This window comes from Prenolepis imparis, unplaced genomic scaffold (assembly GCF_030444845.1).
Source record: "Prenolepis imparis isolate NDT839.2.m4 unplaced genomic scaffold, iyPreImpa1.0 SCAF_9, whole genome shotgun sequence".
NCBI lineage: Eukaryota > Metazoa > Arthropoda > Insecta > Hymenoptera > Formicidae > Prenolepis > Prenolepis imparis.
In genome coordinates, this window is record NW_028141167.1 from 5823723 (window position 1) to 5845397 (window position 21675).

The 21675-nt window shown below is 31.2% G+C and overlaps 1 protein-coding gene and 1 long non-coding RNA gene across 8 annotated transcripts in view; one reads left to right on the forward strand and one right to left on the reverse strand.

Moving 5' to 3' along the window:
* The window catches only part of LOC145940315 (opioid-binding protein/cell adhesion molecule homolog), a 240318-nt gene that overhangs the window by 77103 nt on the left and 141540 nt on the right, over positions 1-21675 (reverse strand). The window contains exon 1 of one of the 7 annotated variants that reach the window (XM_083045265.1): positions 3644-3737. The exons of 5 other annotated variants lie outside the window; for them this stretch is intronic. The gene's annotated coding sequence lies outside the window, so the exon portion shown is untranslated. Of the gene's footprint in view, positions 1-2859; positions 2879-3643; positions 3738-21675 lie in introns of those variants that run through there. One more of the 7 variants, XM_083045267.1, reaches the window with a different exon arrangement.
* The window catches only part of LOC145940323 (uncharacterized), a 211373-nt gene continuing 207261 nt past the window's right edge, over positions 17564-21675 (forward strand). Inside the window, exons 1-4 of the long non-coding RNA XR_014425993.1 lie at positions 17564-17838; positions 18694-18776; positions 18918-18964; positions 19273-19351. This is a non-coding gene — a long non-coding RNA (uncharacterized LOC145940323). The remainder of the gene's footprint in view (positions 17839-18693; positions 18777-18917; positions 18965-19272; positions 19352-21675) is intronic.

Sequence of the window (21675 nt, forward strand, 5' to 3'; positions counted from 1 at the left end):
CGAAAACCGACGAAAGTCCAGCATAGGGTACTTAAACGAATCTCGACAGTTAGAATGTGGATACAAATCCCGGGGTAGTTAAAGCGTCTTAAGCATCTTGTATGTATTCGTCCAATTCTGCACGAACGAGATGTAATTGGGTCTACCACCTCTCCTCCCTCCCCCGCGTCCTTCTTACACTCGTCTCTCTCTCGCAAGCTAACCCGAAGTTCGCAACCGGAGAGATATACCATCGCCGTCTAGCAGGTGCACTCTCAAGTCCCTCGGATTAAAGTGCCGAAGCGCGAGTGCCACAGAGTCAGTCGTATAATTCAGTAGTTTAAGATTGACCGTGGAGTGACTCGATTACGACATGCCTCGGGGCTTCTAAATTCGAGAGATTTTAAGATTTAATGGACCTTGCTATGCCGGTAATCAGTCACACCAATCATTCAAACTTTTTTCCTTCTATGGATGATTGACACGGTGTAATTAAAAAAATGAGCCTTCTAAAGAAACCTTTATTAATCTTTTAAAGAAATTCTTATATAGGAGAGAGAGAGAGAGAGAGAGAGAGAGAGAGAGAGAGAGAGAGAGAAAATTTTATTAAATTTAGAAACTTTAGCTTTATTCAATGTATATATATATATATATATATATATATGTGTGTGTGTGTATGTGTGTGTGTGTGTGTGTGTGTGTGTGTAAAATTTATTTTTGAAATAATATATATTTCACATTTCAAAATATAAAATTTGATAAAATGCAAGTATAAACAACGCGACAATTATTCTCTGACAAAAAAAAGATTATAATAATTGGAGGCTATTCGTTGATATTAGTTCGCTCTGGCTACATTTCTGTATTTCTGTTCACAACTATATTTCATGACAAATCAAGAATTTATATGAATATATGCAGATATAAATGTAGATATATAGCATCATCAGATGAGCATTGCTAAATTTGTACATCCAATTTCCAGACGACAGAACTTAATAACCTGAGGAACTTCCTACGTATGCGTGTTAATTAAAGTACACATGCGTTATCCGAATTTCCCTAACTTTAACTACTTCTCCGTTGACCGAAAGTTTAAATAGCTAGCTACACATTCGGCTAGTAGTACGAAACCGGAAATATATGGAAGGCGTATTAAACCAACGACAAGAGGCATGACCACATTTGCGTTAGATTCGTATTACGCCAACACATACATCTTGTTTTAAATGTATTGGCGATTACGTTGATTAACGCTATATATTTATTTTCTAAATTTATATTTATTTTCTAATTTGTGAAATAATTAAACAACATCTGTAGTTTCAATTAATCGATCAAAATTATTAAAATTTATTGAGATAACAGATATAGAATCGCAATTTCGCGACGAGATACATTCATCCGTTACGCAAGAATAATCGAGAGAGGATACGATGTATCTGACGAACGATGCTTCGACGTTAAGAGAGTTAAAGGGGAGATGAGAAAAAGCCAACTGCGCGTTCCGTTTCGGCGCAACTCGGGAATTTCTGTCGAACTCGAGAGATGAAGCAATATAACGTCTCGTACGGAAGCTTAACGGGAAGCGAGAGCTAGTTCGATTACCCGGGAATTGGTCTTTCATCGTCGCTCTAATTCGATGGTTACGTGGCAGCTTTCCGGCCGTTAAGACACATTGGTTGCACAACTTTTGCAACCAATCGACGGTTGCAATGGTTGTGAAGGACTATAGAAAATGAAATTTGTCGATCCCCTTCGCCACAGCCAGCCAAGCCACAATTCTACGTGAGAATGGTTACACGAACAAATGCGTAACCCGAATAGAACAAAGATGGCAATATTAATTTGAGAATGTAAAGATAAAAGAATTGAAAGAAAAATTCGATTTCGTAAACTACGATGTTATCCATTAAATTATAATTTTTATTTTGCAGCTCGTTCGATAAAATATTTTTCAATAGATTATTCAAAAAGTCAATAATAATATTTTTCGAAACCAGTAATGACATTTGCTTCGTAAATTAATGTCTATGAATAAGATGAAATTTTGATTCTCCGTCTTTATCAATTATGCAAAAAAAGAACAATAAAATTCAACAATATTTGCAGCGACTCACAAATGCTTTGTTTATTAACGAGAGTCGAAAAAAAAATATGCGAATGTATTCCAATCCGCCACCTTTGTACATGCAACTTTCGCTTTGTTGTTTTATTCGATTACGACATAAAAGAATCATAAATAATTTAGCCACGTGCAAGTCTCAGTGTCCAGTTGTCATGAATATTTAACGACTGTCGCAGGCACGTCGCGAAATGCTATTAAACGCGAAATCTTTTTCATTCGCCGCGCTGTGCTATTGCACTTTGCGTTGGTTGACCCTCTTTCCGTCCGCAACGTCCGCAATTGCCAGAAATTGGAGGCGACCCAAACGCTCCGAATGATAAGTGTACCCACTCTCGTTCTCACCTCCTCGTAAAAGTACATTTGCCTTGTTTGATACAGCCATCGCGTGAATTAATAAGCTTGTTTTACGATTTCGTTACAAACTTATCCCATAACGCGAAGTTAAATGAAAAGAAAAAGCAATGTTAACTCTCTTCGAGGTTTGGCGGAAAAACAGTGATGTATTCTTCACGCGTATAAAATCATCCTGAAAACGAGATATCGTTGCACGCAATCGTTGCAACACTTCGTGAATTATGTCTGTGAGCTTGCATGTAATCGACAAATGAAGCAATCCGGCTCGTGCCGCGTAATCATAAAGTTCGTAACTACCTTTTCGCACGGTCAACTGAAACTAACCGCCTCATACGGTTGCCAAAAACCAAGCCATTATATTGTTAGCACGTCCGACTCAAAGAGAATTTCATATGTACCTAGGAAAATCTGTCACGTCTCACTATCTCTTCATCACATTATTCCGATCCTTTGAACTGGATAATATTTCATTTTTGTTGCACCAGCACTGTTTTAGTTTCCAGAAATAATGAAAAAAAAAAGAAGTTATTCTGTACGGATATAAATTTTACAACTGTCATATTCCAATTCATTAGACCCATATTTGCTTTCAAAAATTCAAATAACTCAAATTTCTATATGACATTTTTCATGTCAATCGAACATTTTTGTGACAGAAATATTAAAAAAAATTTATAAGATTGACATAATTTTATTCAAATGGTACGAACTTTTAGAGATATAAAAAACATGAATGAAATCAAAACGAGACAAGCGTTGTGTCATTCTAATCGCCAAATATAACGCAGTACCCCGATAGCAGATATAATAATTCAATGAAATAAGAACGGCTTCTCGTTAGTCGCGATTATACATTAAATGCAATCACTACCAGACGATGCCAACCCTTTGGTAAAACGTGAAAACGTCCTTAATTGCTCGGCGCTTGCGTAACGTTTTACTCGTTTCGCACATAAAATCATCGTCGGAGATATCGCAGAACGAGAAGCTGAGGCACATGACGGGCGAAATTATTATGCAACTGAAAGTCGCAATTTCCGATAACAATGTTCCAATCGTATCTCCGATTCACCACGTGGATCCTGCATTCGATTATCGATCATTTGTTCAACACAATTTGATCTCTGATACCCCGATTAATAGCTTTAATTAATACATTTATATTCCCACTAACAAACTTACATTCTTATCAGAATAGGATTTTAGTGATACGACGCGGATCGGATTTAAGTTGCCCGCGTTATATAAGGTGTTATCACTGCGTGGCGGCTTGTCCGCGACTGAGAGAGCTTTCGGACCAACCCCGTCCGAGTTTCCCGGGTCGGCCGCGGTAGCGCTGCGTAGCCGAATCAACCCCCGGTTTCTCGACCATCTCTATGCCCTCCCATCCCTCTTCTCCCGTTCCCTTCTCTTTCTCATAGTCCCATGTCCCGCCAACTTCCATTGCTCCCGTGACAAAAACAATTCCCTCTCCGTCCCTCCTGCGCACCACCCGCCTTCCCGTCGCACTGTCCGATACGTATCTGCATTCCCTATGTATTAGGTAGTAAAGTGGCTCCACTCTCACCCTCCGTCGAGGAAATCTGGAATTCTTGTCGTATTTAAATTAGCGTCTACGGCGACAGTGCTTAATGCCGGTTGGGGGAGGAGTGCCTCTTTCGCGTACAACGACACCCCGAAGCACTTTTTCAGCGCAAGGTCGGTGGCTCGGCAGGCGCGATAAAAGCGGCAAAGTCGTGAGGTAAATTGTAATTAAAAGTAAATACAACAAGCGAGTCAAACTGTGCAGTTTTACTTAGCCTTGAGAGATATTTAATTCTCATTGTGGAGAAAATGTGATTGCGCTATCACTTTTTCATATTTCATTCTATTTAAAATAATGTATCTCAATCACTTATACAATATTATTAATTCGAATAAAATCATTGGTATTATGTTGAAAATACGAAATGTGTAAGTAAAACATTTGTAAGTCAGTGAAACAAACTTTTCATTGAAATATATAACTGTTGCACAAAACTGCGCGAATAAATTTTATTATTTTCTAAAGTGGTGGAAATATGTATGTCATTCGGACAATAGGAGAACGAGGAAGATACAAACTCGACAGAAAATCTACAGTCTATTTAAAACTTTATAAAATCAGATGGTCAATGATTGTATGATTTATTTTTTAGCACGAATAAATCATGCGCAACAAATAAATAAATAACGAGTTTATTTATATTTGATATTCTTGGCAATGATATTGGTCGAGAAATTTAAATAGCGAATCTCATCGACGAATTTAGAATGCGATATTGCCGGCAAAAGATCCGAGGCGAGACACGAGCAATCCCTCTTAGGGCGATCCTTAAACGGAATATATTTTTTTTTCGAAATTGAATCGGCAACAGAAAATACATAATGCATTAGCAGTGAATATCTCGTTGCTGACAGCTGTGATTTATTCGTTTGATTTCGTTGAGAACGGTCACTGAGAGATATCAAGAATGAAATGTTGTATGCTCTCTTCATAGATGAGATCGATCGATGTTTCGTACCAAGTTAATTTAATTCGCATCGTTTTCCTATATATTATCATCGTAAAAAAGAGCAACGTAATCGCGGTCGCACAAATCGATAATCGAATGCTCAAACTTTTACGTCGTTTCCGGCTCGTCTTAGATCCCGAGAAAGCTCGCAATTTTCCCGAAGAGAGCATTTCCGCCAGAAAAATCAAACGGGCGCTTTATGCGTGCTCTAAAGTGTACTTTTTAACGCGAGCGTATCAGGAAGTGAACGCCCAGGTCTCTTCACAGGTATTGACTTTCTAACAAAAGCGCTCTTCCGATAAAGCGTCAACTACACGCCACCCCCATACAACTCACCCTACCTGCCTCTGAGTTGCCCCTTGCCCTTCCTTTCTCCGGCTTGCTAAGCCTGTCGCCCTACAGGTATTTCGATACACTCACCAGCGACGCCTCGGCCAGCTCCTGGCGTAAAATAATTAATTTTCAACGGACAACAAACCATTAAAGTGCTCGGACTCGCAAGCGCATGTAATTATCGGCATGCGTTAGAAACACGATATTCTTTCAAAGCCAGCACGCCTTTGTACCGATTAGAAAACAAAGATTTAGACGACTAATTGAGGTCGAGAGTCATCGACTCGATGAAGAAGACCTGATTTTTCGTTTAAATAAGTCATTTGATTTCAATTGTAATAATTTAACTCTTTTATATTTCCTAAAATATAGAAATCGATTTTGTTTCTCGTATATATATATATATATATATATATATATATCGTACAATGAATAACAAATAGAGCATTATATGTTCTAAAATATTATACCATATATATCCAGAAAATATTTTATAAAGATAAGAAGATTTAATAGAAATATAATAATACATTATATTCATTAATCCGATCAAAAATAGGTACATCACACATATAAGTTTTAAAATGTATTCTAAAATTGCATAATGTGTGTGTGGACTACGTCCCAATTTTATTTTGATTGATGTTTCGCATTGTTAATGTTTCAAGTAGATATTCAATCCTTGCAAACGGGTTTCAATCGTGCAAGATAAACGGTTACCAATCAAATAGCAGTCGATTAGATTCCACCGTAATTATTGACCCGTACAATAATCTGTCCTTTGTATTGATAATTCGATGCGCGCTTCCGGTCGAAAGCAATTTACTTCGAGGCACTAACGTGTTTCACTTATTGTTAGTGTCTATATTACATAGAATCGTGAGTACGTATTCTCCCTCCCTCTGTAACGTTTTAGATAAGAATAATTTACGTGCCAAATATTATATCGCTTGAAAGCACACATATTTTATGCGCGATAAATGAGCTTATTATATTTTATTGCCTTTAGTGTAAGCACACAATTGCGATGCACGATATTTCTATATTATATCGAATAATGTACAGCTTCGATATAATATACGCATATATATAACATTACTGTTTTTATGACGAAGATACTAATGATTTTAATACTTTACAAACAAGCAAAATAATATTGTATTTTAATAAAATTTATTTTGAAATTTTTTATTACATGTTATAGTTCATTGATTCCATGTAGGGTTGATACAGATTAAAAGATCAATGTTGTGCAAACAATTCTTTTATTTCAAAAATTTAAACAAGACTATTGTTGATTTTGGATTATCATAACTTATACATATACTACATATTTTTTTTAAATTTAATAATTTAATAATCATTATTAATAATCCAATAATTTAATTAAATAATTAAAATTGTTTGCATTACATTAATTTTAATTAGTTATGCTTTTATTCAATTTTTATAATGTATGCATTCTAAAAATATATATCTTTTTTTTCGTATAAAATTAATTCACGAAATTAATCCCAATCCATTTTTAATAAATACGACAACTAGAAAATGCCATTTAAGTGTTAATTGCATCGTTTCGTTCGTGGATAATTCGATTCGCGTACCTCTTTCATTATCCTCAACCCCGTACCGTATAATTCATTCCGCAACAGACAATTTCCGATATGAGATTTTCTCGGCTTGATAAAGCAACGATATCGCGCCGTGTTTTCTATAGTAACAGATTAAATCCCCAGCGAGTAAAATTTCTCTTAACTTCAATTATACAACTTCGCATCATACCGTTACTGTTTGTTTTTTAAACTGTAATATATTGCACGTGGTAATCTTTAACTAATTCTGTATTAATCTTCCACGTCAAAAAAGCTAACTCTTCTTTTTAACGAGAGATATTTCAAGAATATACCGTTTGAGAATGCGCTAGTGATGTTTGCCAGTAAACCTGGAATTATGTAAAGTGTAAAGGATTGTAAAGATTGCAAAGGTATAATTTAATCTTCGATTTTGTTTGACCTACATCGCGCTTCTCACGCAACCTGTTCAATTATCCTCTCGTTCCTTTTTCCATTTATTTCTTAGCCGTCTTACTGCAAATTGAGGCGGAACGGATAAGTTAATTCTCTTGTTTGCCATTTAAGCCACATCTGCCGACTAACAACAGATGCTTGTTAACCTATTAGTAATATTACTATAGAAAATTATATGGCAGTGATATATAAGACTATAAGATATAAAAGAGACCTTTACAGCTCATGTTATCGATAAAATCTTTATAATTATACTCTATATATAAGATCATCAAATAAGGATACGACATATCAAGAACGTAATTATACCGCGCAAATAACATTTTCATCTAAGAAACAATATCGCTAACGTATATGTATTACACTCTACATTATCATCTTTGAATTAAAATTATTAAATTAAGACTGTATATTATTTGATTACACATTACTCCCGTAATCTATTGTTTTCAGAATATAAAATGAATTAGATATATAATTCCTAAATAAATATTTGTCTCTCTTATAACTAATGCTTGATGTTTATATCTAACTCGTTTTATTAGATATTTACGCCAAATAAACGGGATGCGCGGTGCAGAATGATAGATAGAATATTAAATACGAAGGAAATCTCTTTTTGACATTTTACACTTTATTTCTAATTGCGTCCCACTCTCAGAATTGCGTCCTTCTCTCAGAATTGCGAGTTAGTCGCTCCGTAATCGGACTTTCTTTGCCGTTGTCTCTTCTCGTTTCTTCTCGTTATATTCTCTTCCCTATGCCTCCCTTTCCCTGCTGTATCTCCCAATCCCGCAGAACCCTGTCGTTCTGCTTCTGCGGCTCCACATAATACCACCGCGAGAGATTATCTTAATGGCATCACAACTTTCCTCGAGCATCATGTTATCGTGCCTTTAATACAGCGTTAAGTACCGCACTTCTCGCAGCATCGTTGAGACGCTAAGGACAATTCACCCAAAAAAAAACCGCGCCGATGCTGACGAGGAACCTACGTTAAGATGACTTCGCGCTATCTCGTCTCGTCGTTTATCCGAATATACATTTTGTAATCTCCATTAGTCGTATATAACTCGGGAAATTCATTTTCTTCGAGGTAATTATTAAGTCGCTGTAATATCTTTTTTTTTTAATTAAATTATGCTCGATAATATAGCGTTAAAACTTCGGCGTGAATTTATCATTGTGACAAGATAAATAAATTGTTCTACATGCAATCATTCCTCCTGTATACAATATCGTTTCAATCAAACATGTAATAAATAGCTGTGAATTTTATATATCACATTTTCGTTATAAAATATAAAATTCATATCGAATTACACGATCGCGGATTAATAAAGAATAATCAAAGATAATCGTACTCTATATTGCTTTTAGTTATTGGATGAGTAACAAATTTAATTTAGATATTTTTTTATTTTTCCAATAACACTGATTTTGTTTTTTTAGTATTTAGAACTTCAAACAGCGTCATACAATTCGAGAGTTTAAAATGCATGAAGTTGCGAGCCTCTGACATGTAAAGTCTACAAATCTATTGAATAGCTGCTACAATATTTGGCATACGATGCAGAATTTCAGAATATATAATTTATATAACTGCTGTGTATAACAATTATTGAACACCCTCCCCAATGGACGATACATATTTTTCCGTATAATCCACGAAACCGTGTCATCGTTTGCAACGGTCACCTTGCAGGTAGCAAAGTCGCGATGCAAACAGCTAGTTACAACGACTTAACAACAGTTGCACACTACGTACGATGCATTTATTAACGCTCGAGTGGCAGCAGGCGTGGTGTCATGCACGGAATTACGTGTCGGTTGTTATTTTCCCGCGAAGCAGCGCGCGCGGGCGCGATAGGCGGCATACGGAATCACCCAAGCGATAATAAGGCATGTCGTGACTGGAAAGTTGTAAACAGCGTACCGGATATGATAACGACGACGAGATTCCCGGGTACGCTAAACGACAAACCTTCGTAAACTCGCGGCTATACGCGAGAGATGTACAAAAGCGCCGGACAAAATCGCGAGATAAAGAATCTCTATGTGGAAGATCGATCACCTGTTCTCCATCCGTATATCTCGAAACGCTCTCGAAAGTATTAGCAAGATTGCGGCATTTTTAATTCGCGATTTCTTGTTAGTCGAATGGAAATATTCGCGAATTCGTAATCCGTGATTATCAAGAATACAGAAGCGGTAGGGTTCTATCCATTCACAGATTTCTACTTTTTGTCGACTTTCTCGTGTCACGCTATAGTCTAATTATCATCGACCTGCTCGCTGAAACGTGCTATGAAAAGTGATTATGTCGACGCTTTCTCGCGGTTTGTCGGTAACGTAAGCAGCTCGCCTCGTGTGTTCTCCTCGTCGTCGTCGACGAAAACTCGCGTCTACCACTGGTTCTTCTTCATCTTCGCCGCAGAACTACAGCTCTAAATCATAACTACGTACCATTGCTTAGAGTGGCGCAAGAAATGAAGACAAATGCTCGGAGATGTTATGAAGGGGAAACGCGATAGCCGAGGACATGAAGATTCGTTGCGTGCGCACCCTTGACGCTCTTCAAGGATCCGGCCAAGCGGCATAAACGAAGCGAAGACGAACTTTCAGAAAGTGCAACAACACATACACACACACACACTCTCTCTCCCTTTCTGTCCCTTTCACCCTAACGTTGTTGATGAAAATTTGAACGATTCTATTCGGTCGCACGTTTCGCGTCACACCGTTTCTCCGTATCTCCATCATTTCTCTCCGGGGAATTCTCCGAAAGTGTCTCTCTGAGAACGTTGTCCGGAAGTTCAGTCGTTCCCCGATGAACATCGGTCGGTCGATTAATTTTAAAACGAGCGGAGCGGAGCGGAGACTGTCGTTCTGTTTGAAGGCGTGTAACATCGTCGTTAACTTTTGGAACTTTGAGCTTAGGCGACATTATTATTATCGAGTTAAACCCTAAACGAGACTACCGCCGACATATGAAGTTTAATCGTCGAATCCGGAATCTCATATCCCGTGAATTTCGAATATCAACGTGTTACGATCATAAAGTCACGTTTTTGGTGGCAATTAACTCGCAATTAACTATTTTTCTTTTTTTTTCGCATAACATATAGTTTTTATATATGCAGTTATGCATACTAAAGAGTATTATTTTACAGACGTTAAAAAAACGAATTAAGTAAAATGGCAATTATATAAATGTCAACAGTTCCCAACTTCAAAATAAAAAATTAATTAAATTTTGTATTAATACAAGTATACTAATATAAAAATATAAAAATGATAATTTTATGACAGTTTTAAATCAACTCAAGCACGCGATTTTTAACTTAATTTCAATTTATAACTTAATTCTAAAAATATTTTATAATGAATAAAATTTTAATAAAATTTTTTGTTATAAAGATAAAGATTATAATAATAATTAGATACTTAAAAAGTCGCTAGTAAAATTTTAAAAAAGGAACGAAGTAAAGTCGACCCAACTAGCCAAAATTATATTTATTTAAAAAACACACAATGTTTCGACCATATGGATGTGGTCCTTATCAAGTGTAATATTCATTAGTAGAGGTGCAGCCAAATTAACGATAACGTCAACTTTTCCATAATATAGTTACAACATATTTAAATAAACATAACATAAATTCAAGTTTGTCAAAACATTTGAAAGAGAGAAAACGATCCTATCGTTATGATGATTCGTCAAAAACAACGTTAATTTGGCTGCACCTCTACTAATGAATATTACACTTGATAAGGACCACATCCATATGGTCGAAACATTGTGTGTTTTTTAAATAAATATAATTTTGGCTAGTTGGGTCGGCTTTACTTCGTTCCTTTGATAAAGATTATATTATGATTATAAAAATAATAATAATTAGTAATAAAGAAATTATAAGAATTCTATTCAAATATGACATTAATTAAAACTTGAATTAAGAACAATCAATTTTATATTGAATTTTATAAAGAATATAGTTCTAAAATAATATCAGAATTACAGAAAAATAATTTAATTTAATAATTTTATTTTAAAGCAGATTAATTTAATTTAATGATTTTATTTTAAAACAGATTTTATTCATAAAATTATAAAAATATAAAATCTGAAATGTTGGTTATTTAGGGAAAAATCTATTTTTATAAATAAGCTATAATTCGGTTAAATAAAAAATTTAATAAATTTAAAAAATTTTGAACGAGAAAAGTAAAAATCCTAATTGTGTTTTGCAGATAAGTCAATAAAGTCAATTGCTATTAGACGGCCCATTATTGGAACGAAAGAGATTCTCGACGCAGATAATAGATAAGCTACATCGAGAGCGCTTCAGCATGAAATTCAACGTAAAATACACGGCGGATGGAAAATTCTACCATTTGCATGTGGGGACGCACGAAAGGAAGAGAACAATGGTGCCGCGTGAGTAATGTTTCAATTTTTTCCCCTAGAATCCTTTATATACACGACCACGAATATATACGCCGGATCCAGGAATACAAAGGTCGCCGTATATATTCGAAGACAGTACGGCACAGCCTCGATTCTCTCTCGATTATTCGCTAAGTAAATTTATTAATGGCAAAGGGCGTGACCGTTCGATGTTGTGTCTCGAGTGGAAAGAAAATTATTCTGTAATAGCCAAATCTCTCTCACGAGTTATCGCAGGTACGACAACAATATGTTGCAATTTTTTTTCTTGTCAAAAATAAAGAATGTATCTTCTTACACGCATGTATAAACTCATTCCCACAGAAAATAGTTTACTTATCCGAAAGAAGAAAGTGTTTTAATTATGTATGTTTTATTGTATCAGCGTTTGTTTTCACCTTCATAAATAATTCAAGTAGCGTATAAATATTCATAACATGCGTCTCTTACCGTACGTCCACCTTCGTAGAATCCTATCGAATGAAGAAATTTAATTTTTTGAAAATATGGCAGCTAAACAGCCCTTTTTATGTCGAGGCTTCGATTATAATAATTTTCACACGTGCGATACGGCGAATTCTAGGAGTGCGTGATTACGTTCGCGCGCGATAGCCACGCGGGAATTTGATCGACACTTTCTTGTTTCGGTGCGCGATCGTTAAAACGCGAACGCGTCGTGCACGCGATGCATAAATTGCGATTCGCAATCGCGTTTGTCGGATTATCGAGCGTAACGTAATGCATTAGCTTATTCCGAACGATTGTACCATGAATCGTTCCCGTAAATATTAGTTAACGCTATCTGAAGTTTAATTGCTCCTCTCTAATTTTCCATTGGAAAAAAAAATGAGAAAAAGAAAATTGCGAAATCGGTTAAAGCTCCGTGAACTTTATATACATCAGCTTTTTTATACCTTAGAAATTATACGTCTATTTTATTTGATTTCTATTTATATACAGGATGAGTCTTTTTAATCTTAACAGATAAATATATTTATCTTGAAAACAAAGGCTTTTTGAAAAAAAATGTTTTGAATAAAAGTTATAGGGCTTTAAGTGGCACTTTAAATAGTAATGTTAGTATGACTATGAATAGCATTGTTAAGGCCATATAAAATTTACTTTGAAATTTTTAAATGGAAACCCCTATTTTTGATTACATATTCATGTAGCTTATCTTAAGTAAGATCTTTTCAAAACACTATACTGAGAGAATTTTCTCTTATAGAATTTACCCTGAAAATCATGGTAATCATGGGACAATATGGTATGTAAAAAATTTTATGAGAATTTCTCTGATTAATATTTATCACAATAAAAATAATAATATCTATCATAATAAAATATAAAACACGTTTAATTTTACTAAACTGCATAGTAAAATTAATCAAACATATTTTATATTTTATTGTAATAGATATTATTTTTATTATGATAAATATTAATCAGAAAAATTCTCATAAAATTCTTTCCATAACATATTGTCCCATGAGTACCATGATTTTCATGGTAAATTCTAAGAGAAAATTCTCTCTGTGTAATAAAATGTTCTTTCGTTAAATGTTTTTCGAGTTATGAGACTTTAAAGTTAAAGATACAGTATTTTGACATAAAATACAAAATATCTTATAAAATATTCAGTTTTTTGTAATCTTTAATACTTTCATGCATAAAATAATGAGAGAAACCGATTGGTGTAAAGAAAACGTATAATTATTTTTAAGAAAAAATGTTGCAAATTACATATTTTTTCTTAAAAATAACTGTTTTTTTTACACCGATTCCTCTCATTATTTTGTGCATGAAAGTATTAAAGTAAGATTACAAAAAACTGAATATTTTATAAGGTATTTTGTATTTTATGCCAAAATACTGTATCTTTAAAACCTCATAACTTGAAAAATACTTAAGAAGAACATTTTATAGTGTTTTGAAAAGCTCTTAAGATAAGCTACATGAATATGTATAATCAAAAATATTGGTTTTCATTTAAAATTTCCAAATGAATTTTATATGGCCTTAACAATGCTATTTATAGTCACACTAACATTACTATTTAATGCGCCACTTAAAGCCCTATAACTTTTATTGGAAACATTTTTTTCAAAAAGCATTTGTTTTCAAAAAGACCCACATTGTATAAGACATTATAAATACACAAATTATATATTATTTTATAAACTTGTAATTTTAATTTAAATATTTATCAAAATAATCCTTAATATAGAAAACTATTTTTTGTGTGCCTAAGAAGTTATGCATCTATTTTATTTGCTTTCTATTTATATATATAAGACATTATAAATACACAAATTATTATTTTATAAACTTGTAATTTAATTTAAATATTTATCAAAATAATCCTGAATATAGAAAACTATTTTTTGTGTGCCTAAGAAGTTATGCATCTATTTTATTTGCTTTCTATTTATATATATAAGACATTATAAATACACAAATTATTATTTTATAAACTTGTAATTTAATTTAAATATTTATCAAAATAATCCTGAATATAGAAAACTATTTTTTGTGTGCCTAAGAAGTTATGCATCTATTTTATTTGCTTTCTATTTATATATAAGACATTATAAATACACAAATTATTATTTTATAAACTTATTATTTAATTTAAATATTTATAAAAATAATCTTGAATATAGAAAACAGCTTTTTTTTATGTGCCTAAGAAACTATACGTCTATTTTATTTGCTTTCTATTTATATATAAGACATTATAAATACACAAATTATTATTTTATAAACTTATTATTTAATTTAAATATTTATAAAAATAATCTTGAATATAGAAAACAGCTTTTTTTATGTGCCTAAGAAACTATACGTCTATTTTATTTGCTTTCTATTTATATATAAGACATTATAAATACACAAATTATTATTTTATAAACTTATTATTTAATTTAAATATTTATAAAAATAATCTTGAATATAGAAAACAGCTTTTTTTTATGTGCCTAAGAAACTATACGTCTATTTTATTTGCTTTCTATTTATATATAAGATATTATAAATACACAAATTATTATTTTATAAACTTATTATTTAATTTAAATATTTATAAAAATAATCTTGAATATAGAAAACAGCTTTTTTTTATGTGCCTAAGAAACTATACGTCTATTTTATTTGCTTTCTATTTATATATAAGACATTATAAATACACAAATTATTATTTTATAAACTTATTATTTAATTTAAATATTTATAAAAATAATCTTGAATATAGAAAACAGCTTTTTTTATGTGCCTAAGAAACTATACGTCTATTTTATTTGCTTTCTATTTATATATAAGACATTATAAATACACAAATTATTATTTTATAAACTTATTATTTAATTTAAATATTTATAAAAATAATCTTGAATATAGAAAACAGCTTTTTTTTATGTGCCTAAGAAACTATACGTCTATTTTATTTGCTTTCTATTTATATATAAGATATTATAAATACACAAATTATTATTTTATAAACTTATTATTTAATTTAAATATTTATAAAAATAATCTTGAATATAGAAAACAGCTTTTTTTTATGTGCCTAAGAAACTCTACGTCTATTTTATTTGCTTTCTATTTATATATAAGACATTATAAATACACAAATTATTATTTTATAAACTTATTATTTAATTTAAATATTTATAAAAATAATCTTGAATATAGAAAACAACTTTTTTTATGTGCCTAAGAAATTATACGTCTATTTTATTTGCTTTTTATTTATATATAAGACATTATAAATACTTAAAAATTATTTTATAAAATTATAATTTAATTTAAATGTTTATAGAAATAATCCTGAATATATGTTAATATGAATATATTAAGGAAACAAACGCAAATATTAAATCAATGCAAATCCATCGTATTTAATGACATACATCACAGTGTGCATCGAATTATCTGCGGAATTATTGTTTAATGTTCTTAAAAATTAATGTTTCTTTCCTCGTTAACATACCGTATCGCAATTCTTTGAGCCGTGACAAAATATGAGTTACAAAATATGATTAGACATTCAAAATATGATTAGATATTCAAAAGATAAAATACATTTTTGTGTCCTTTCAAATTTCACACTTGTGATATGTCGAGCGCATTTTGCTGCTCGAATTGAAAAAAAAACAATGAAATAATTTACTCACCAACTGTTATACACTTGCCGCATTATATATTTGCCACGTTTCATCGATGCCAATTTCCATTTGCTTCAAAATTTCACGAGGCTGATTCAGTCACACACTATAAATGATAAATCACGAAAACGATTAATCGATTACGATCCTACGCACAAATTTTCACGATTTGCGATTTAATGTTACACTTTCGCAGCGTATTTACTTTCGCATACACATTCGCGTAATTATTTTCGACGCAAAAAGAACGCGGACGTTTCCGGATCATCATGAAAAAACTGTCAGCAATGATATAATTCACTTTATATACACGGATGTTTATTCGCGAATATGCTTCGTCGATCGATAGTAATCGTCAATTATCAGCAATCATTAACGAGAAAGAAACGCGAACGATATTTCATTTAACGCGTCTCTAACGTATTCTCCGACTAAAGAGAGAGAGAGAGAGAAAGAGAGAGAGAGAAAGAGAGAGAGGGAGAGAGAGAGAAAGTGAAAGAGGGAGAGAGAGAGAGAGAGAAAGAGTTGCGCGTTGCTTGTCATAACCTGTACTAAATTTACTTATTTTTAGGGCGAGGATATGGATATGAATGATATAACGCACCGAGAAGGAAAATAATACTACTACAAGGACGAAAACACATCGAGACTTTGGAATTTGGAATGGGCGGGAGATGAGGGAGAAAGAAAAGACGTGCGTGAACTACGCACTATACAAGCGAGTCTCGCGTTCCCGAAACATTCCGATCGTCTGTAGAAAACTAATTGTGTATACATATACATACATACGTATAAGCAGATTAAGATATAATATTAATTAACAATTACCTTTCGCTCGACGAAAAATTCTGATATTAGAACCGCTTTTTTCGCCGCCTTGTATCACCGAGCACTGAGCACTGACGAGAAGTTGGCAAGTGTTTGGCTGGCTTGTGAGTGACTCGCATCCCTGGCGAGAGACATGTAAGCCCCTGTAGAGTTTTAACCGCCTTTTTGTGTTCGTAAATTGGACAACATGGATTACTCATTTTTTTTATTCTTAAGTTGGACACTATAGGGCTAGTTATTTTGCGCGCCATTTCTTGAAATATATATACGATTAATAATATATCGGTTAATAATAATTAATTAATTATTTATATACATATATATTTATGTATATTTGTAAATATATATGTATATATATATGTATGTATGTATTTATATATGATTATATATATAATTTATACATACATATATATATATACATATATATATATACATACATATATAATATATATATATACATATATATATATATATATACATACATATATAATATATCATATATGATTTTATATACATACATATTATAATTTATACATATGTATACATATTAGCGACGTTTATTAATCACGATCGTCCGCGAGATATCATGATACTTGGAAAATTCATCGCGACAGGTGCAATACAACAATTAAAAAAGACGCGATGCATTAAGGTTTACGTATTTGTAGCATCAAAATCAACGTTTTTATTTAAAGAGATTTATTACTGCGTTCATCTTGTTGCTACAAATACTGCAAGTTTGATTAACCAATCGGAACAAAGAAATCTTAATTCTGATGTCCTCATTGGTCAGTAATGCTCTGTGCACATATGATCAGTAAAACGGGCCTTAATCGTGACGTCACGTCGTCACGTCTCGTCCCGTTCATTCGCCGTTCGGTAATTGTCGCGTGTGCTTGTACGAGTCTTGCAGATATCTCGCGGACGATCGCGGTGATTAAATCCGTCACGAATAAGTAATTAATACCGACACCTTGGATGAACTTGCGGTGGACGAACATTTCGAGTTTCCTCGACGGATGCCTCATCGAGAATATCTAGCGTAAGTAATCGCGCGCGTTTGCTAGCCGGCGAATGGCCGCCATTATGCGTACAAGGATTTCTATAGTGGCGCGAAAATTTCGTAGAATTCGCGTAGAGAATAACATGCGTTCCCGCAAATATATATCGCGTTCGTCAGTCAGAGTAATGTGACACGACGAGTCGCCGCGACATAAAATGTCGGAAGTGCCGAATAGAAGTATCGGGCGATTATTTCGAGAAAAATATCGTCGTATTCGCGTGAAGAATAACGTGCGTTCTCGCGAATGTGCGTAATTGATATTTAATACGCGAATCGCGGAGGCTTTGTCTTCTCTTTGTTCGGCGAACGTTTGTACGAATCCCTCCTGCGTGTTCGCTAGTCGCACTCGTCGCATTTCGCGAATACAAAAGAGGAAATGGCAGGAACGATTGGTTACAATAATAATTATAATTATTAGTTTAGGTAATATACTGAACTGATAACTAATATACATATATACTAATGTATCAAATTTTTTCACTCTAAAGAATGCATGAAATTTTTTGACATCTTATAAAAAATACGGATTAAAGAAAATAGAATTACTGTAATTATTTAATATAAGCGTGGCCAGTTTGACCTAATTAATAATAATGTAGTAAACATTTTACTTGTTCGCCAGCATTCATTGTAGCCATTCTATATAATTTGTTTATGAGAACAAAAAATCGGATAATTAATATTATAATGTGATTTATAATATGATTACTTATTTAAAGAACAGTTGATATTTCAACAATTGATTTTGAATAATAATTATAATAAATATATATATTTGTGTATATTTTACGAGTGCAATGTGCTTAATTATAAAATGAATTGTTTTCGCTATAGTGCCACGAAAGAGAGATAACGATGAAAGAAATGGAGAAAGAAAGTCCAAGACAGCATCCAGGCCATGGAAGAACAACCTTGAGGTGAATAATTTATTATTTATTTATTATTATTTATAAAATAAAGGGAAATTTTATGCGTGCAATAACTACTACGAAATATTAAATATAGTTTGCACACTTGTTTCAACTTGTACTAAATAAATATATTTGTGTATTTTACAGTTCAATGCTGTGTACTACATTACATGTAACTTTGGTGCTATGTATCGGTAAGTTTAAAATATTTTCTATTTTATTATGAATAAATGGATTTGCGGGGAAATGATCAAATATATGAATAAAATATATAAGATGATATATAGAAACAAATCAAATCATTTAAAATATTTTCTTAGCAATTATTAATATATAAAAGTTTGCATTTAAATTTGCAATAACAATAAATGCAATAAAATAATAGTCAAATTATATTTATTATATGTTTCTATAAATTATTTATTTTATATTAAAAATAACTTTTTATAAATTTATGTTAATTATTTTAAAAGTTTGTTAAATTAATTTTGAATTGTTACAGACGTACTAAAGACTTTGAGAGAGAAGGAAGAGGGAGAAGGTCTAGGAAAGGCATCCAGCGCCGACGGAGCAATCCTGAAGTATTTATTAATTTAATTTTATATATATTAATAATTTTAGGCACTGCTAGATTTTGATTAAATTTGTATGTTACAGATGTAGATGTTTGTTTTGTTAAATGAAAATGTAGAAAATTATTTAATTCTATTTTTGTTTAATATTGTACTTACTACAAATATAAAATTAATTTACAATATAAATTCAATGCATAAAGTAATAATTATAATTATATATAAATAAATATAATTATATATATATATATATATATATATATAATTATAATTATTACTGTGTGCATTGAATTTATATTGCAATTTAATTTTATAGTTGTGATACGCACAATATTAAGCAGAATTTTAATTAAATAATTCTATAAATTTTGATTTAACAAAATAACTACATCTGTAACATACAAATTACAATTTTAACAATGCCTAAAATAATTAATATTTAAAATAAATTATTATATGCATAGCATTATATATACTCGATACGTATAATAATAAGTACAAATATAATTATAATTATATAATTATATCTATATATAAAATTATAATAATATATTTATAATTATATTTGTATTTGATATTATACGCCTCCAGTATAAAATTCTGTGCATATAATTTTTTTTAAATATTAATTATTTTAGGCACTGTTAAAATTTAGATTTAATTTGTATGTTACAGATGTAGTTGTTCGTTTTGTTAAATCAAAATTTATAAAATTATTTAATTATATTTATGCTTAATATTGTACGTATCATAAATATAAAATTAAACTATAATATAAATTTAACACATAAAGTAATAATTATAATTATATATAAATAAATATAATTATAATATAATTATATATATAATTTTATTATAATTATATTTATGTACATATGTGCATATACATATATATTATTAAAATAACTGTTAAAGATATTTAACAAGTTTTAACATATTATAACATAGTATATGTATATATATAGTATTATATATATATTATATATATAGTTATTATAACATATTATTTATTTTTTTATTTAATTTTATTTTGAACAAACTGTCAAACTGCTAACCTTCGCGCGATGACAACCTCTCGATGATAAAACTCGATTAATATTTTTTTAATAAAAATTAGTTAATTAAAGCGTTAATTTACGAATTAAATTTTAAAATAAAAATATGTTGTAAATAATATGTAATACCTTATTTTCGATTAATATTTTTTGATAAATCAGCTGATAACTGTCAAAAATATTAATCGAGTTTAAAGTATTATAACACATTATTTAAAACATTATATTCTTTTAATTTTTATAACATATTATTATTTTAAAAATTAATTAGCAAATTAACGATTATATCAGCTGATTTCTATCAAAAAATATTAATAAAGCGAAATTTTGCTAATTAAATTTTAAAATAATGTTATAAAAATTAAAATAGTAATATGTTGTAATATGTTATAATATCTTATTCTCGATTAATATTTTTTGACAGAAATCAGCTGATAACTGTCAAAAATATTAATCGAGAATAAGATATATAACCTATTATTTAATGCATATTATATTATTTTAATTTTTATAACATTATTTTAAAAATTAATTAGTAAATTAACGCTTTAATCAGCTGACGCTTTAATCATATATGTCATGTAGAGCTTCAATTAATTTTTTTTTAGTAGTAATATAAGACATTAATCAGACGTTGTGATTGCTCGGTAGATACACTGACAAATTATCCAAATTAATTATTATACAACAAAATAATTATTTTTTACAATAATCAAGCTTCAAATACACAAGGCATCTCGAAAACATTTCTATGAATACGAGAGAGAAAATATTATTGCGGAGAAAGAGACATTCTCTCTCTCAATGTTTCTTAATCAGCTGATTTTTCTGTCAAAAAATATTAATAAAATTTGCTAATTAAATATTCTAGCTTACCTATTTATATTTATATTGTGTATGTTATAATTTGCTAATTAAATTTTAAAATAATATGGTAAAAGTTATAAAATAGTAATACGTTATAAATAATATGTTATAATACTTTATTCTCTCGATTAATATTTTTTCTTTTTAAAGCTATATCTTTTCGAACGAATCTCCTTCGAGTTTTAATTAATTATTAATATTAAGTCATGTATATAATATCGCGCGCGCGCTATTAGCATGAAGTTGTCGATGTTTGTAGCTTCGGCCATTACCGAAACGCCGCGCCGCGAGTATCAGGCAGTTGGAGCTGCGTCCCGCTGTGATTAATTAGTAAGCATAATCGTTAGAAACGATTTCTAACCTTTGTGTTGTAATATTTATCAATCGCATATCATAATTTCAACGTTAATA